At 43.4% G+C, this 5,697-nt stretch overlaps 1 protein-coding gene across 3 annotated transcripts in view; it reads left to right on the forward strand.

Moving 5' to 3' along the window:
* The window catches only part of eef2k (eukaryotic elongation factor 2 kinase), a 369,092-nt gene that overhangs the window by 352,882 nt on the left and 10,513 nt on the right, over positions 1 to 5,697 (forward strand). The gene's annotated exons all lie outside the window — the stretch shown is intronic.

A 5,697-nucleotide genomic window follows, 5' to 3' on the forward strand; every position in this document is an offset into this window, starting at 1 on the left:
CTCATTCTGCTTATAGCCGACCTCCAAGCTCACTCCACGCGTTGTGAGCTTGGAGGTCGGCTAGTTTCAGAGCTTGATACCACACTGAACTAAGCATAATCAAGTGAATACTGGAGATGTGGCGTAGCAGCATGGATTTCTACACAGAGTCTTTCAACATAAGATGCTCATTCAAGTTCTTTTTACAGACGGATAAAAGGGCAGGGGCTCAAGCCCCCTTTGATGTCTATGTGTGCACGTGCCTGTGTGTGAGAGAGAGAGAGAGAGAGAGAGAGAGAGAGAGAGAGAGAGAGAGAGAGAGAGAGAGAGAGAGAGAGAGAGAGAGAGAGGCTTTCCTCCAGCTATCCCCTCAATAATCACTGCATGTAATGAGAGTTAAATGTCGTGATAAAACTTTAATTGTTAGTTAGCACTTAGTCCAGAGTGCTTCGCGTGAACAATAAAATCCCAGGTTGCAGCCAGGGGAAACAGCTATAGCTTTATAGAATAAAAGGCCAAATAAACTCAAAGCAGCATAAAAACACAAGCACAAGAATTTCTGAAAAGTTGAGAAGAAATGTGACAATGATCATGCCATCGCTTTGATTTGATTGAACCCAGTTTCCTGCACAAGTGCCGATTTGTTTACCATTGAGCAAAAAGAGTTGAATCTGCTCCCCAAGGAAGGCGGTCGCACCACCCTGAATTGTTGCGCAGGTTCTCCAAGATAGCGCCGCCCATGGCTGCTGTGGTGACTACGTGTTGCGTTCTGTCTGTGTTGTTAGGTGTTTGTCTGTTTTTTGTTTTTATGTTATATGATTTGAATGCAAAAATGTAGTATGCCAAAGCAAATTCCTATGTGTATTACACAATGGTTAATAAAGTAATCTGAATCTGAATCTGAAAGAACCTGCCTGCTTCATGAGTTGAATCTTGACCATCGGGCCAAAATTCTTGTCAGATCCTGTGTCTGGGTGAGACATGACCTTTGACACGATTTAAATGTCTCAATAGAAGAGCAGGCAGACAAAATACAACCACCCTGGCAAGTTGTGTATATTTGGACACATTTGGACAAAATCTGTGTGCTTCCCTGCCTTGAAATAACTTTAAAAATGAAGGGACATCACATCATGGATAATGTTCTGAAGCATGGTGAGCCTTTAGATTCCACTGGAAGCCCAGTGAGCCATATAGTCAGCTATTAGATGCTCGTCTAAAACGGAGTTACAGTATAAATGGTCTGAAAGTGAATGTTTTTTTCAACGTATAGGCTCAGCTTAGACATCGATTAGCTGTTTTTTTAAGCGTTGTTCTAATGTACTGTTCTAAAACTACCTGCTCATTGAGAGCAATTAGGTGTTCCGTGACCTCGCGTCACCAGTCTTCCCTAAGAGGAAAGCCTGGTACTCGTTTACAACGGGCCGTTTGATCCGGTCTAGGTGGAAAACCACGAGCAGAAGAAGCGGCGTCGCTTTGTTTTGGTTCCCCCGTTTGTTTCCCCAATCCCTATTAAAATGCTTGAGTAGCCTAGTGTAGTCTTGCCAGTTGCTATACGAGTTGGACTAAAATATGCATATACCAAACGAATTTTCCAAAAGCAAAACTACGCCGCATCAAGGGGTTTATTATGTAGGCCCTAAAAAAATGTCCTTGAGCACAGGGGAATTATTTTGGGTTAAAACTGTTTCCGGTTTGATAGTTCCGGCAGGAGCGTTTCGCTGTTGTCATCTTTTCAACACCCAACCCAAACCCTTACCACCCTAACCTCCGTGGGGTGAGTCGCTAACCCTCCTGTCTAGGACTACAACATGACGTAGTGCTAACCCTCCTGTCTAGGACTACAACATGACGTAGTGCTAACCCTCCTGTCTAGGACTACAACATGACGTAGTGCTAACCCTCCTGTCTAGGACTACAACATGACGTAGTGCTAACCCTCCTGTCTAGGACTACAACATGACGTAGTGCTAACCCTCCTGTCTAGGACTACAACATGACGTAGTGCTAACCCTCCTGTCTAGGACTACAACATGACGTAGAGTGGTGGTAGACCGGATCAAAGCCCGAAAGGTGAAGCGATCCCAGGCTAGGGGTTAAGTGTTTTGCTCATGGATACTTTGACAAAGTTTGACACCAGGATCAAACCGGTAACCTTCCAGTTGGTTCCCAAGCCTACCTCCTGAGCCACTGTCACCCCTCACCCCCCCCCCCCCCCCCCCCCCCAGAGTACACAGCAACAGACCACCACCCACCGCATGCCTCACTCCTCTCCACTCAGTAAGCAACACACAGAGGAATGTATGTGTCGCATTAGTTTAGAAAGTACAAGTAAGGAGAAGAGAGAGAGAGAGAGAGAGAGGTTAATACTGTATATACCCATCATCATCCTCCCCTGGGCTAGCAGCTTGCTGATCATTTATCATGAGTGTGTGTGTGTGTGTGTGTGTGTGTGTGTGTGTGTGTGTGTGTTGCCGCTGGCATGGATGTGGCTCAGAGATAGCAGCCACTATGGGGGTGGGGAGGGAGGGAGGGTGGTGTTTGTGTCTCTGCCAGATGGAGGAGAGAGGGTAAACATAATGTGAGGACAGGTGTGTGCGCGTGCTCGTGTGATTGTGTGTGTGCGCGCGCGCGTGTGTGTGTGTGTGGTTCATATCTTGGACAGTCATACACAGATGTTAATTATGTTGTGCTGTAGTGATGATACTCAGTCCTTGTGGGGTAGCGACGCGTGGCTTGAAGGCATCCTTGAATCGTTCTAAGCTTTGTTGAACCTCTCTCTGATGTTTTTGGAAGCTAGTGGTTTGGGCACACACAAATAATTTAGTGTGTGTGTGTGTGTGTGACTATGTGCAGAATATTCTCAAGGATTTTAGAAGCAGGTTGAACCTCACCAATACGCGTGACGACACCGCCACCTTGTGGTCAAAGACGGTCCATTTAATATAAACTGACTTCCCATGTCTTGTGTCATTGCATGGGCCCTTCTACAAGGAATGATTCATTTACAGGGTTTGTGTTTTTAAAATGTAAAATGTAGGCGTATATTTTAAATGGTTAAACTGGTTTTCATGTTAGTAACACATTTTACTGGGGACCTCCTGGGACCCCCATAACTTAAGGACCCCCTTTGAGAACCATTGGCCACTAATGCACACCAAACTGGGGGTCCTTGAAATGTAAAAGGTCGCTGTCCTCCATTCATACAGTGTATGGATAGGCTACAGTATGCCTATAGGGCTGAAGTGTTTAACGTAATCTATGTTTTGTAATAAAAATTAAAATCAACAGTATATGTTTTCAAATAATCACAGTGGAGTAAATTAAAGTAAACAATATTTGCCTCTGAGATGTAGTGGAGTAGAGAAGAAGAAGATACACACATTTTTTGAAAATTAGAAATACTCCAATAAAGTAAAAGTAGCTACACTACAGTATACCTGAAAACTGTACAGAAGTACAGCTACTTGAGTATTATAGGCCTAAATAAATGTATTTGGTTATTTTCCACCATGAGCTGCAGTACAGATAGCTCCACTACTGCGGAAGCGGTTATGACCAATCAGAGAACAGACCGTGGTTACCAGGTTACCAAGGAGAGGACCAATCACAGAACATACCTTGGTTGCACTTGCACACTTTCATCATCAGCACACAAGAGTCCGGCTCCTGACTGGCGTTACATCCAAACTGGCAACTCACCCAATGCTGTGACACCAGGGGTCGCTGTTTCACGATCTTTGGCAAGTTTCTGTATGCATCTGGTGACAGATTAGATGTAATGTGTAGCCTACATTTGTCATGTATTATGCATGTTATCTTCAATAAAAAAACACAAGTGAATAAGTGTAACCATGGTTAATCTTTGGTTCAAGTTCAACACTTGCTACTTCAAATATTGTGCTGGGTTGGAAACAAGGCCCACTTACAGACATGTTAATAATTCTGATTCTAATAAGAAGGCTTATTTTGTACACAATATTATATCTACTATTATTTATAGGAGTAGTTTAACGTAAAAAATGAGTTACACCCCCCATTTAGCATTGAATTAATGGAGATTTATTTAGTCCTCTTTTGATTTTGAAACAAAAGCAAACAAAATAATCTCCATTAATTTAAGGTTCATGAGGTGCTTAATTGATTTTTTTGGGGTGAACTAGTCCTTTAGGGAAGATTGCCCATGTTCCATCCACTTTAGTTCCTAATAGCTTTGGGAACCCAGGCGTTTAGTTCCTACCCTGGGCCTGAAGGTTTGAATAACTGTCTTGTGTTATTTATTACTAGCCCTTACCCGTTCAAAGATATGAGCTCCGAAATGATGTGCAGTGTGTGGATTATGGGATGTGCACTGTGCACACAGTATATGAGGGATGGAAAGTAACTTTAACTGGTGCTTGCATGCTAATATGTAGGAGCATCAATGTAAGAAATACCCGTTCCATTTAACGGCTACAGAGATACTGTGTACCGATCTGCATGATTTTGGACAACATCTGTAACAGGGCCAGAACCACCCCCCCCGCCCGCCCGCCTGCCCGCCTGCCCGCCTGCACACACACACACTCCCCCCCCCCCCCCCCCCCCCCCCCCCCCCCCCCCGTGTGTGTGTGTGTGTGTGTGGGTTTGTGTGTGATTGTGCATGGCCTGAACAACAGCGCCCCTCCCTTAACATGTGTGGTCACAAAAGGTACTGTAGGCTAAATAGATATAGATACACCATAAAAATGCAATTATACAGCATACGATTTGTGAAAGTGACAAACGGGCTTCACAGTTATGTCAGGTGTGTTCATATGCTGATGGTGATGCGATTTCAGATCAATTGCTCCAGCCACCGAGGAGAAACGCTGTTTCATACAGACACTCACTCAGACAGACATTCGCAAAATTATAGTATAGATATGTGGCCAGCTGAAAGTATATGCCCTCCCCTGGCACTACCCAGCTGTATTTGAAAGATATCTTAATCAAATGTAACTGAAAAGAAGAAGAAGAATAAACAACAACTAATGAGTCAGCAAATATTGTGTCACTTGTGTAAACAGGTTGAAATATTCCAGTGAGGTCATGTTATAAAAGGCTGAAGGCCTTTTTGTATTGTTTTCAGTTACAGTAGGCTAATTAACAGTTATTAGTCTATTAGTCTCTGTTGCAATGCTCATAAAATAGCAGCAGTGTCAGTTTACATGAGATTGTCTTCGTGTTTTTGTTGTTTTCACATGAAAAAAAAGAAAGAAAAAGTAAAAGTACGTAAAGTACGTTTTGCTGTTTGAATAGAGTCAAGATGAGCTTGAATTTCTATAATACCCACTTGAACTGAATTGAATTGAATTCCTTGGGTCAGAATTATATAGAACATTTTTGTTCATTTGTATATAATTCCTACAGGAGATGAATAAGGTAAGACAGGAAATGAACAGCGACCTCCAGAGGCAGACAGTATTCCACAGGTCACCACTTTCGTTGCAACGCCTTCCTCTTTCCACTCAGAACGCCGGTTACACCGCAAGGAGACACACAGTCAGACACCCTGCACCCTGCCCAGTGCACCAGCACTCACTCTACTCCACCAGCCTGGGGAAACAAGAAGAGAAAAGGCTGCACAAACTGAACTAAAAATAAATGATAACTGCCGTTACAGGGAGTCACATTAACCGGTGTTTAAACAACAGTTGCATGAGTTAAAGCTATAGCCTTTCGGGCGTTAAAGTCAAG

The sequence above is a fragment of the Nannobrachium achirus genome (genome assembly GCF_963921795.1).
Source record: "Nannobrachium achirus genome assembly, chromosome: 18".
Taxonomy (NCBI): Eukaryota; Metazoa; Chordata; class Actinopteri; order Myctophiformes; family Myctophidae; genus Nannobrachium; species Nannobrachium achirus.